Source organism: Pelecanus crispus, chromosome 11, assembly GCF_030463565.1.
Source record: "Pelecanus crispus isolate bPelCri1 chromosome 11, bPelCri1.pri, whole genome shotgun sequence".
Lineage (NCBI taxonomy): Eukaryota > Metazoa > Chordata > Aves > Pelecaniformes > Pelecanidae > Pelecanus > Pelecanus crispus.
The window spans coordinates 12,440,691-12,454,119 of NC_134653.1; positions in this window are offsets into that span (position 1 = coordinate 12,440,691).

The window sequence follows — 13,429 nt, forward strand, 5'->3', positions numbered from 1 at the left end:
AGCAAATAATAAAATATGGACTGAAAGCTAACGACTTAGGCACAATTCTATATTGGAAGCTGTACATGTTAAATGTTAATTCAGAATGAGAATCAGGGAAGTCAGAATTACCAGTTCAGCTGCAGAATACTTTTAAAACATGTACATTAAGAAACAAGCTCTAAAGACCTACCAATTTTCAATTTATACATGAAATAATCACTGCATAGAAAGAAGGACAAGTTTAACAACAGGAACTACCCCTTTAAACTTGTCATTTAAATTGTTGATAGTTTCTCAATAGCACTTACCAAAAAATATGTTACAGCTTTGGGTCCTCATTTTTACCACAACAGAAGGTTGTCTTATCCTGGCAGGTGAAAGAGGTTGTAGAATAATAGGTCTTTTATGTTTACAATTTTTTTTTTTTTTGGGGGGGGGGGGGGGGGTGGTGTTTCCATTTGTCAAATGTAATAAATAACATTTAGCAAACCTGTTAACAAACCTTTAGTTATGTCACAGATACAAATGGAGCTAGGTATGTTAGTCATCATGATATTCATGTAGTTTGGGATCTAATTGTCTTTTTTGCTTTTCAAAGTCTTCTCTTTGAAAATACAACAACAATGTGTTATATATAAAAGTGTTCATTATAAACACAAAAGAGAAAGAAATCTGTTGCTATCCTAAATCTCACTTTTCAGTTTGTGTGATTATAATGAGAAGAAATGAAAATTCCTGACTGCTAAGAAAGGTGGCAATATTTGTAAAAATAAGAACAGCACTGCCGGGCAAGGGCTGCTATACAGTGTTTCCATGTACAATAGCAATCCTATAATTTCAGTTTTATGTTACAGAAAACTACTGCTGTCTTGATCGAGCATTTTTCCGTCTTTTCTTTCACTAAGGGGTTCAAAAGGAGTATCCAGGATGTGTCTCTAAAGGTCTACTTCTGCTTCTCGCCAAGGGCTGGTGCACTACTGAAGTTTAAGAAAATAATTAAAAGATTTAGACTGCCATTTCTGAAACGAAAGTATTATTGTATAAAAATTGTATTGTCTAAAGTATTATTATATAGAAATTGACTTCTTTAATGCAATTTGTCTACTTTTTCTCCAAACATCACAAAAGCAAATTAAAATTTAAATGCACCGAAATGTTTTATAAAAGATTTTAAACTACTCTGTTATTTGAGCAAAGATTCTGGCAGCACTGATGGAATTTGCTTTATGTACTGCTATGGTTTATACTTTTTCATTGTATAATTTGCTTTATTTCAAGTGCAACTCAACAGGATCGCAAAGGAAGTTATGAATAAACATGAATTTGAGATGTTGCAACTGAGCACAGGCGTGTAACGATGGTAAAATTTTCCCTACAAATCGGCTCCTTGCAAGAAGTTTTAAATGTATGATTTCCTCCACATAACTCAAACCAAACTACTGATGTTATTAAAATGAGTTAGCGTGCCTGCATATGTCCTTTACAGCATTATTCCCTTACAATTGATTTGTACAATACAAAAGGCAGTAGAAAAGATTGCCCAGAAAGGAGCTTGCTGTTACCCTACCTATGCAGTTCCCACAGAAGCTGCCACTGAAACTTCTCTCCGTGCATGCCAGACATTTCGACATCGTGAACGCTAGGGAATTTGACTGCATGGTTTTTAAAGAAACCAACTGGATCATCACTTTTATGCAATGATTACATTTTTGCCTGCTGATATTCATCCATTCTTGAAAGGAAGTGAAAGCAATATAAAAAGACAGAAATTACACCGAACCAGTAGTGTTTTACTTTTCTCATGCTTGTGAATGCAGTTTCCAATTAAAAAGTTATGATGGTTAGAGCTTTTGCATCTTATTTTCATTTTCCCTTCCAATGTGTGAAATATAATAAGATAGACCACTAAAATAAGGATGATGAGAGAAGGATAGAGGTTGCAAGGCATCTAAACGTAAATCTAAATATAACCAAGATTGTTTATGTCAATGAGTTCTGCAAAAGGATACGCATGGGTTTATGCGACTTTCTCAGTCAGGGAGCTGGTTCACAATGCTCCCTTCTGCACTGTGTCCTTTATTGTTCGTATTTCAAAGGCTTTTTTTTCAAGATTCTAAATAAATAAATCAAAAGTTAAATTACTGTCCCAGTTGTAGAAATGGAGAAATTGAAATATTGAAGCTGACAGACTCTGTCAAGTCAATGTTTACTATTCAAAATAGGATTAGATTTCATGTCATCACTTCAAATCTTGCATTGAGTCTTCTCGCACTGACTACCTACCATAATGTGACACATGTTCATGTGTTTGGTTTTAAGTGATTAATACCCAGGGAAGAGCAATTGCCTGAATATCAGGCAAACGACTAAAAATTTCTTAAGGATAACTCACACATTGAAGATAAAAGACCTAATATTTCATGTTACAAATCTCATCTTTACTGTTTCTCAGGCATGCTCTGATTCATCTCTGCGGAATACTTCATATACTGTAGGTTAACTTTACATTTCTATCGTGATACCAACAATTTGCCAAAACACAGATTTCCCTACACGCTGAGTATTGCTAGCTCTTGAATCAAATGTATACTGCCTGTTTCCATCCCTGCTCTCTGTCTCAATCATTATTTTTCTGAAGATAAGAAAATCCCATTTTTACCACTGGAGAGCCAGGCTGCTTAGGTCACAAGATTCTCTTGGCTTAATCCTTGAGTATGAATCATGAACTTTCCCTAATAAGTACTGGCATTCTTCAGATGATCAAGCTAGCTTACTAAGGCTTCCAGAGCTTTCCACATTAATTATCACCATGTTTAAAGTATCAAAAGCAGTAGCTGATTAGGAATTATTAAGACTATAAGTTGTTTATTCTTACTTTTCCTTTCTGTCCTCTATTTCTCACTCCTACGTGGGTTGATATTGTAAATGGCAATAATACAACTCAGTTGAAAAAAAAAAATATGAAAAATATTATGAAAAAGATCAGACTGAATAATATCTATGTGAAAAACTGGAAGCAAATTCAGTTGCTTTCTACACTACATGGCTCAAAAGCTATAAATGCCCACAACTGCAGTTCAGAAGAAGCTTTTTTCTCACGTTTAATATCAGAAAATTTTGAGATAACCAGACTGGTAGTAAGACTCTACTGTGCAAATAATTTATACCCCTGCAAAAGAATCACACACTCTACTGAGATATCACAGTAAATGCCATGTGATTATACAGGTGTTCTCTTAAGAAATAAATAAAACGAAGACCCTAGAAAGATAAAAAGAAACTATTTCTTAACACTTGAAAGTGGAAACAGAATATTCACTCTAGATTCAGAGTACATAAAATTGCTGAGATAAGACTGGACTTCACTAAGTACTTTAAATCTGGAAACATGAAGATCCTGGGCACTTCAGGAAAGATTTTATATTCACGCACCAAATTTAGATACTAAATCTAGTAAAAGTAGAACAAATACGAATCTATTCAGTTTAGTTACCAAAGATATTTTTGTATCTTCTACCAGGATTAGTGCATCTAAATAAAGATCGCGTAAATTCCTCAAACAGTATTTTAAGTGTGGCACAGTATGACAGGATAAAAATATATTTCATATTTAGAAAAAATAAGGAGGTTTGTACTTAACTGGCAGTTAATTAAACAATGTGTATATATGGGCCCATTATATATGTATGAATAACAGGATACACCCAAGTCATAGTCAAAATCACTTGGTAACTTTTATGAAGACAACAAATATTTTTACAATAGCAGCGACTAAGTTTGAAAATAAAAACAGAAAGCCCTGAAAGGAAATCAGATGTGAGTCAAAATCACTAGTGGTTACTCTCAGATTTCTCATCAGAAGTGAGTCAAAATCACCAGGCGTTACTGTTTTATTTATCATTATATAAACTCTAGTATAAGAATGCAGTCAAGAGGAAAAGAAGAAACAAGATGAAAAGAGCAAATCCAAGACACATCTTTAATATTATTTCCAAAGCTGACAAGTTTGAGAAGAATACTACTAAAAGTTGTATTAAATATAAAATGCTTCTTTGAGCACTCAGAAGAATGAGTTCTCAAAAAAGAACTAAAACCAATGAAGTACCATTCTAGTTTATGTTTCTCAGAAATATAAAAATCCTTTGAATTCAAATTTGGACACTGTATTTATATATTTACAAATTTAAAAAACACACAAAAATATCTTAAGGTTCAGTACAGCCCTTTTTTGAGGCATGATTTAGTGACATACTTAAGCAAGTGAGTAGCTGAACCTGAGTCTTGCTTCCAAGGACTTGCATAATTTAGCACTCAAGTTCAGGAAACGACTTGAAGTAATACCAACCTGATTCAGTGAACTATTTGAAGACACAGGGCACTGAGCACTGAATTTAATATTTGCTATGTACTTTATCAGATAAACAGAATCTTCCTCCAGAATGAAGGTGTCTCTGCAGAAAAAGTAAAACATACTCCAGCTCTTTTAACTGTTTTTCTAACTGAGTACAGAATACAAAAGTTGTGCAGAAGATCTAGCATGGATGGGCAGAGATCTGTCATCCGTGTCTTAAAATGTTTCATACAGGAGCAGGCTTACTCGAACATTATTTATTAGAGATAAGCTCAAGCCACTTAACTGAGAGCTAGACATACATAAGCAACACTTCTGGAAAAAAAACCTTTAATGTATAGTTTTCAGACTTGGTGAAAAATACTGCAAAGCCTTATAAACACTTCATAACATCATGCAAAATTTAAACTAAAATTTTAGGCTACTGCTGTGATGAGTATTTAGAGGAGAAGTTTAAAGTTTTCCAGAAGCTGTACTATTTGATTGTTAACTCTTTTTGTCCTATTCCTCATTACCTCTGAAAATATTTTAATTTGTTTTGTTTTTATGGAAGTTTATAGATGTGCAGAAAGCCTGTTTAACAATTCATATTAAAAAAAACCCCAAACTCTAAAGCTCTGTATTCACAAAACACAGCATAACATCTTAACCTAATAAAGTGTTGCCCTACTTTCTGATTTGCAGACCTTGAAATAGGAATTTAAGTATTTAACTTCAGCACTAGGGCAAAATTACATCCTAAGACAAAAAACTTTGAAAAAGTTATGTTATCTGGGTACTCCTTCCAATCCTACACTAGAAACTATAGAATGAGAAACTGTTACCAGACGTGATAATGTACGCGATGTGAATTAGTAATGGGAGCCATATTCAATTACTGTTGTACAATGGCATAAGTAAGTGGAAAAGAAGACAGAAAAAAAAAAAAACCTATTTCCAATGTTTTTTTTCTTTTGGATGAAACAAGCTTGTATAGAACACAGAGTTACAAAAACGAACTAAAACTATAAGGCCAGAGTGCTGGTATGGCATGCTCTTAAGAAGAATTTGTCTGTTTATCGCTTCATAGGCTGCACAAACATAAAAATAACTATGTGTCTGAGCAAAAAATACAACTTCTTATTTATGAAAAACTAATTACTGATAAAACTATTTTCAGAGAGCATTAAAAGCAAAGGTGATAAAAATAAAGGTAAGAATACAGCAAAAGTGAGACAATTTTGAATGCTAGACAGGTATACAAATTGTTTCCTAAAAGTTCTATCAATTACTATTAAGCATGTCATTCTTTATGACTCATCTTTGCTCAGATAGCTCCATCATGAATCCAATGCGGATTGTCAATTAATTCTTCATATTCTCTACGTATGACCACATTAAAGCATAGAAAACTAGCAATCTGAATTGTAAAATTTGGAAAATTATGCTCTTCTCTCAACTGTAGATATACACACAGGGCTTACAGCATCTTTCTCTTCAGTCAGCAGTTACTTCTGTTTGTTTTGTTTAGTCTCTCAAAGGGACAAGGGAAGGAGAACTATATTTTCTCTGAAAAATACTGCTCTTAATGTATCATATCTACTTCCAAGTATTAAATTCAGCTTAGTATATGCAGTGATCAATAGAAATGAACTTTATGGGGCAGGCAGTAAGTCAGTAAGGCAACAGCAATTAAACACTGACGTAAGTCACAACTACTGTTGGTGGGTGTTCTCCATCTTTCTACCCTAAGGGTTTTCTCTTGCCTGATGTACTAGTAGTTTCACATTGTATACATAACTGATTTTTTTCTTATGCATGTAATACATTTTACTAGATAAGTTCAGCAATGGCAATTCCATAAGTTTAAAGGGATAAGTGCTGAATGTTAAACTGTTTCCACTCCTTCTAAGCTGTTCATGATCTTCATTTAGCTACCTTATTTATCATCGGATGATGCATATGTGTATGCAGAATTCTTACCACATCCCACCACTGTTTACAAATTCAAAAAGCAACTGAGTTAATTCTTTCTTCATAACAAAGAACGCAGCATGTTATTTTTATATATCACTAGGAAAAAAAAATATAAAGAGGAAATGAAGCAGGGGAACAGAAAAACAAAATAAGAAATGAAATCCAAGTTTCTAATGCAGCGATGTAATGCCAAGAAACTGCTCCAGAGAAACTGATTAACTGCCAGCTTTTCTACCTGTTGCCAAGAAAACATTGCTGTGTTCACTGATCCTGTAATTAAACTGAATATGTTCTGAAACAACTACTTCTGAATTGTGCCATCTTCTGTAAAGGGGGAGGGAGCTTCATTCCTATAGTACACCAATAGAAAGATGGTTCTTCTCTAGAAAGTAGGTAGAAGGGCAAGCTTGGTTTAATCATGTACACACATTCTTTAAAGGAAAAAAAAAAAAACATTTGGAAAGAGAAGTCTTGTTGCCTGCAGACCGCTGGTGGGAAACACAGAACTATAATTTGCATTGTTCAAAATACTAATGTGCAGGGCAAAAAGTCTTAATTGCTATTCTTTAATGTCCCATAATACCAGGAGTGTTGCCGACTCCTGTTGTTTTCTTCATCAAAATTTTAAAAGTGAGTTCTTAATTCTACTGTTTTGTAGTATTTTCTTGCTAGGACTTTTAATATTTAAGTTATTACAATTACCCATGCTAGTCAAGATATTTGTATGCAAGTATATCAATAAAACAGATCACACCAGTATACTTCTCCTCCCACATTTTATCTTGTTCAACCCAATCTTTTTTTGACCAAAATTTTGTAAAGGCTGACTATATTCTCTTCACCTCCTCTATAGTCCTCTGGTATCTTCTTGTAAATGTTTATTTTACTTCAGAGTTCTTTTCTCCATTCCTCATGCTTTTACATTTGATGGGTTAATGAAATGTTGTCTTTACTTAGTTGAATCATTCTTTGCTATGTGGCTTGCTGTGCTAGACAGGACAGTGGCCCTCTTGGACATTAGTCCTTAAATCCTTATTGTATCAAGAAAGGTCTGGATCACCTAATAAAAGCGTGAGCAAGCCCTTGCTTCCAAGACAGTTCCCAATATTCAGCAGAGGAAATTTGGAATCCCAGTGGAGGACACCTGAGTTTCGCCTTAACTCAATAGCTCCCTTGCTCTTTCTGTATGCATCCTAAGTACATTCCTACCAAAACATTTAAAGTAAAAACATCACTGTAAAGTCTTACTATTTCTATGAACTCCATTCAGCTCATCCTTAGACTCAGAGCTCACCAAATCAATGCAGACCGACTTCCTTTAAGAGGTCGTTCACATCACTGCACATTTTGCCATGCTTGACTTGAGCTATGCTGTTTAAACCATCTTGCCATAGACTTCAAGCCACTTTAGTGAACTTTCTTTCTAAAGATACAATGTTTACAGAACCAAGAGCTACTGTTAGTAACAGCAGTTTTAGCGCAATTTTTGTAGTATGAGGAGGAATTTAATTTGTTTCTGTATCTGAATGATAAAATATGAAACATCTTTTGGTTTAGTCATTAGTTTCTTCAATCTTTATCTTATTACCCGTAATTAAGAAACCAAACATTTTATTTGGTATGAAGAAGTCCAGAAAATAGCAGTAAAAATGCCTGCTTGCAAACTAAACTCATTCTCTAATTTTTTTGCTGTAATTTACTAAAATTATCTCCTGTACACCACCACTTAGGCTATTTCTACAAAGAAGCCGGGAAAAAAATAAACAGATTCCAGAGTATAATATTAATGACTATCAAGCTCCACTATTTCCAGTTTTACTGATCAGGAAAATGGAAATTATTTAACTATTAAAAAAAATATAATGTAGTTCAGGGTGCAATACAAAATTAATTTTAAGACAGGGATACACAATGTAAGAAAGAGAGTTCTAGAAAATAAACATAGCTTCACAGACAAGAATAATATTCATTGCTGTTAATTATCTCAACAGTGACCAAAGACTGACCATTAGCAAGGAAGTCCTGAGGAAGTTGGTTGAGGAGAGTGTGTGTGTATGCTTGATGGCCAAACTGGAAAAAAAAAGGAAAAAAAAAAAAAGAAAAAACCCAGTACAGGTAGTTCCCAAAGATGTCAAGCTAGCATCTCTCACATGTGCTAGCTGGTATAAATTTTGAGCTAGACTGTTCGTTGCTTATGAACAAGTGTCTCTTCAGGTCGATGAAGCAAAATGTACCACATGTACCACCAAAAAGCACCACGCTTCCATTCATACCCAAAACTGGTCTTACGGACTAAGGGTCTCTGCTGGAGACCTAACCAAACACAGTTTTTCATTCTTGTGCGGGCCAGAGGTTTATCCGATGGCACAGAATAGCCAGAGCGGAGAATATTCAGCTCACAATGCATTTTAGTTACAATCCCTTCGCTCCTTGTCATTGCTGTACTTCTGGGACAGAGAGGGACCGGAGCGGAAATAGAGCTGTTGCATTTGGTTGGAGCTCAGCTGAGAACCCTTTTGTGCCAGGGGTATTCTAGAACCGTCAATAGCATCTATAACTGAGATAGCAGCAGCTCCAGCCACCGAGTGACTCCAGGCCAGAAAGAGAGCTACTTCCAGGGGCAACGCAGACTTTAGGAAGGCTGAACCCTGAAAAGTTACTTGCTCTGAAAGTAACCTTCTGATAACGACAGAAGGCCTTTAGATGGCTACGCTCAGAATTTCCATACCAGTGCCTGAAGTTAGGTGGGATGAGATATGGTCTGTGAATCACTGAATTAAGCTGTATGAACAGAAGAATACTTCCTCGTTAGTGTTACAGAAGTATTTTTCAACTTTTCATACAGCTTTTTTCTGTTCTTCTCACATAAGAGAAGTGTTTGGAGTTGAGGACTCCAGAAGACTTTATTTGTGTTGTTCTCAGTATCTTTTTCTTTGATCCGCTTGCCCACACAGAGCAATAGCAGCTGTCAGAACACGCAGGTTCAGGGCTGACAGATTCGCTCTGGAGTGAATAGCTGAGCGTACCTGGCACCCGCACTCCGCTTCATTTGGAGGTGGTGAGTTGCTTTGGTTTTCTTCTGTTTTGGCTTGTTTAGTTGACGAGCAACAGATCAGTCATTCACCAGAGAGACAACTCTGCTACTAATCTACCTCCAAAACGAACTCAGAAGCTGAGCCAGGTCTCTCTTATTTTCCTGACTTGAATTTGTCCTGCTCTCTGTTGCTGATGATATCAGCAATATCCACTTATGTCAGTGGATGTGAATATGCCCAGGTGGCATATTAACAATCATTTCTTTTATTCCTGACACCAGCTAATTAATTCTTGTACTTCTAAGCCAAGCTTTGCCTTTTTGACAGTTTGTTTAGCAGAGAATGAACAGTTTAGCTGTTGGTGCTGATTCACTCTTCATCACCTGTTATTTCTCAAGCTGTCAGCAGTGACTCCAAATGCAACTCTAGAGATTTTCTCTGCTGAGCAGTTCCACTTGCTATGGACCAAGTAGCAAGAAATTATCTATAATGTTATGTCTCATTACCTAATCAACCACTTGTTTGTAACCCATTCTGACCTTTGTTAGCACAAAACACTAATGGGACGACTCCCAGGATGAATGCTCCAGTAAGAAAATGTTGTGAAGCTGCCCTTTGTGGACATCCCTGAGATGATGATTCTATAAATCTCTCGGCTGGTAGTGTGCCTTAGGTGTTCCCCAAGATCTCCACATAGTCTTTCCTGCCTTCTGTTTATGGGCTTTATCTTTTGGTTGGCTGTAAGTTTTTACAATGTTATTTTTCAGGTGAATGAGTTCCCCAATTCAGCTCCATACTAGCCCAGGGATAGTTATGCCAGCACAACACAGCAAAAGGGGTGGCATGAGAGTTGGGATGAACAGCAGGAGTGGAAAACAGGGACGCTCTAAGCTTGTTTGACCAACACAATTGCTGTGTGTGTCATCATGACCTGAATTCAGTAAAGTACTCAAATACTCCACTGTAAGAGATGGAAACCACATTCTATAAAATCATGTAATTTTTTAAAAATGTGCTTCACAGGAGACTTAATTTGCAGGTATAAAGAAGCCAAGCCACAGAGTTTTTAAAAAGATGACTGGTGTGGAGGTGCCTAATTCAAAAGATATTAGCAGTTCTGAAAGGCTAAACAGGAACTGGCAAACAAAGAGTAGTAAACCTGCTTAAAAGGCTATGGCAAAACTCCCACTTCTTTTTTGTAACAGCATGATACTATTCCTAGTGTCTTACAACATTCAGATCATTTTTTGTATAACCCTTGTGCTTGAATTATTTATACTTAAACATTTAAGGTTTTGTTTTTCCTCACTAAATTGTATCTTACATTTTTTAGACTATTTATTGAATTTGCAAAGCCTATTCTAATTTCTAATCCTGCCTTTCAGCGCACTGGGAGCTCCTCTCAATCTTGTGAAACTTTATAGTCATTGTATTCTAACATCCAATTCTAGCATCCAAGACACCAATGAAGGAAAAAAAAAGTACAACATTTTAGACACGTCTGTAAAGCCGCACCAAGTTGATGATAATTTTTGAGTACTTTTCAACCATCACTAAATCTACAGGAAGGGTAACAAAAATCTAGGCATAAATTTTGAGTTACTGCAAGAAAGGCCAGAAGACAGGTGCAGGGTTATACTTGTACCTGTTCAAAGGAGACTATATTCTGTAAATATTATGTTTTCAGTAGCCCTTGCAGTTGTTGTCAGGAGAGCTAATAAAACTGGCTAGCAGGCAGAGCTCAGCCGCTTTGGGCTATTGCTTGTTACAGCCTTCTCATCCTATATTTCTGTCTCTTTTCTTGTGCCTGCCCTGACAATAGGAATCGCAGCACATTGGTAGGGATACATATGAGAAGCCACTATCCTTCAGAGGCAACACGTTGCCAGTAAGAAGCATCTTGTGACATGACATCTCCCAACTTGCACCAGGTTCTTAATCACACAATTTGGAGGGGGAAATTCAATCTGGCATACAGCCCTTAACATTGCCAATGTATGACCTAGATTGTATTTCCCTAGATAGTTTATGAGAATGCCATTTGAGACATTTTCAAAAGCCTCATTAAAATTAAAATATACAACTCCTACTGCCTCTCCCTCATTCACAAGAGCCACTACCCTGTCCTAGAGGGAAATCAGACTTGCTTAACGCAGTTTGTTTTTCACAAACCCATCCTGCTACTCACTTCCTACTTATCTTCCGGATGACTGCAAATTATTTTTATTAGTTTATTCTACAATTTTTTACTTTTATACTTAGTGAAAAAGAAGTGAGTCAGATTCCTGAATAGAAGTAATAGTTGCAGTTAAGTTACAGGAAAATTCACCTGGTTCTTTAATTTCATCAAGTGCTTTTAAAATGGATTTGTCTCTTCATTTTTCTTCTTGATCTTACATCGTCTTTAACATGCATGAATACCCTTTACAGCTCCATCAGATTAATTTCTGTAGCAGCTTTGTGTTCCATTGTCTCCTTCCTTTTTGACCATCATCCATGACATTCAATTTCTTATTCTATTACTAACCATTTTTAAATCTTCCACTTTATTAACAAGTATGTCATTAATGGCATTATTATTAAAAATTTGCTGTTCATATCGCTAATCTTCAAAATGGTTAAGAAAAAAAGAATACACAATCAGTGCATGTATAAAATCCATTGCAATAATACTGTCAACATGGGTTATGAAAATTGTTCTTTCTGTTCCAATGGATAGAAGCAAAACCTTTACAGCTACACATGGCTTAAAAAAAAAAAAAAAAAAAAAAAAAGGTAAAAGCTTGAGCTTTTGATTCTAAGGAATGTTTTGATAATTCAAAAATATGTGCACTTCGGACAAGCTTTGCAACAGGTGAAATTGTCTTTGAGACTGAAGGCCACACCAAGCTTTTTTAGAGTGCTATAGATATTAAATCCTCTTCCTGTGAGCCAGGTTGCATACTAGCCATTGTTTTATTAGTCTTATGGGTTAAAATTCATTGCTTGTCACAGAGAGTTTTGCATTTCTTTTTAACTTCAATCCACAAGCTATTGAGACTAAAAGTAGTTTTCTCTATGGATATTTATTTTATGTATTACTACATATGCTGTTTGGAATATAACAGTAAGTGCTTTTTACATATTCAACTTGAAAGCATTAGTTTATAAGAAAAGATTTGACACGTAGTGTATAGGTTAGTTCAACTGCTTACTTAACCACATTGATTGTGAAATGCTGAACTCAAACCAGCTCATGCAAGATTTGTTTTAATTTATCTGGTGGAAGAAATAAAACGTATCATTTAAGCCAAATTCCAATGCTTTGCTCTGAGTTTTACTAGTGCATGCCATCTAAAATGTACTAATAATGCCAAAAAATAAAACACTGAATGTTCCTCTATTTATCCTCCATGTATCATTTTCTCATTTTGGTAATCACGCTCTAAAGTGATGGTAATTGAAATAATCCAAAACATAAGTTTTTGAAAGCTATCCCTTAGTACAGACCTTGACTACCTTTGTGGTGGGGGGTTTCTTTGTATCTACATGAAAAAAAAAGTCATCATGACTCTTTTTGGGGATTTTTTTATGCCCTGCCTACAATTCCCTTATTCTTACTAAAGATTCAGATAGAAAACTGTGTTGTTCTCCCTAGATCTCCTGTTAAATATGACAAATGCATTTCATCTATTTAGAAAGATGAATAGCCTTCAATCATGAGAAAGTAATATTGGCACACTTTTTTTTGGACCTGAATTATAAGGGATTAACTATTGCATTTATAAAGATTTCTGGACTGTTACAGTAAACACTTTTTTTCTCAATAGATTTAGATGACAATTTACTAAGTAAATCTGCAGGCTCATTCAATTACATTTTTAGAGTGAATTACAGAAACAAGTATGTGGAATTCTTTCTGGACAATGAAAAAGAAAACTTTTTTTTTTTAGTTGCTACCACATATGCATATTTCACATAGGCTTTCTAAAGAAGACTCTGCCTTCATAAAATATTAATTGGAAGATTTTCTCAATCTTTTCTATCACTGTATGAAAACAAGGCAAAAGAAGCAGGACCATTTCTATCATGATTCAGGTGGGATTAATTTTCTGTAGATAGACAA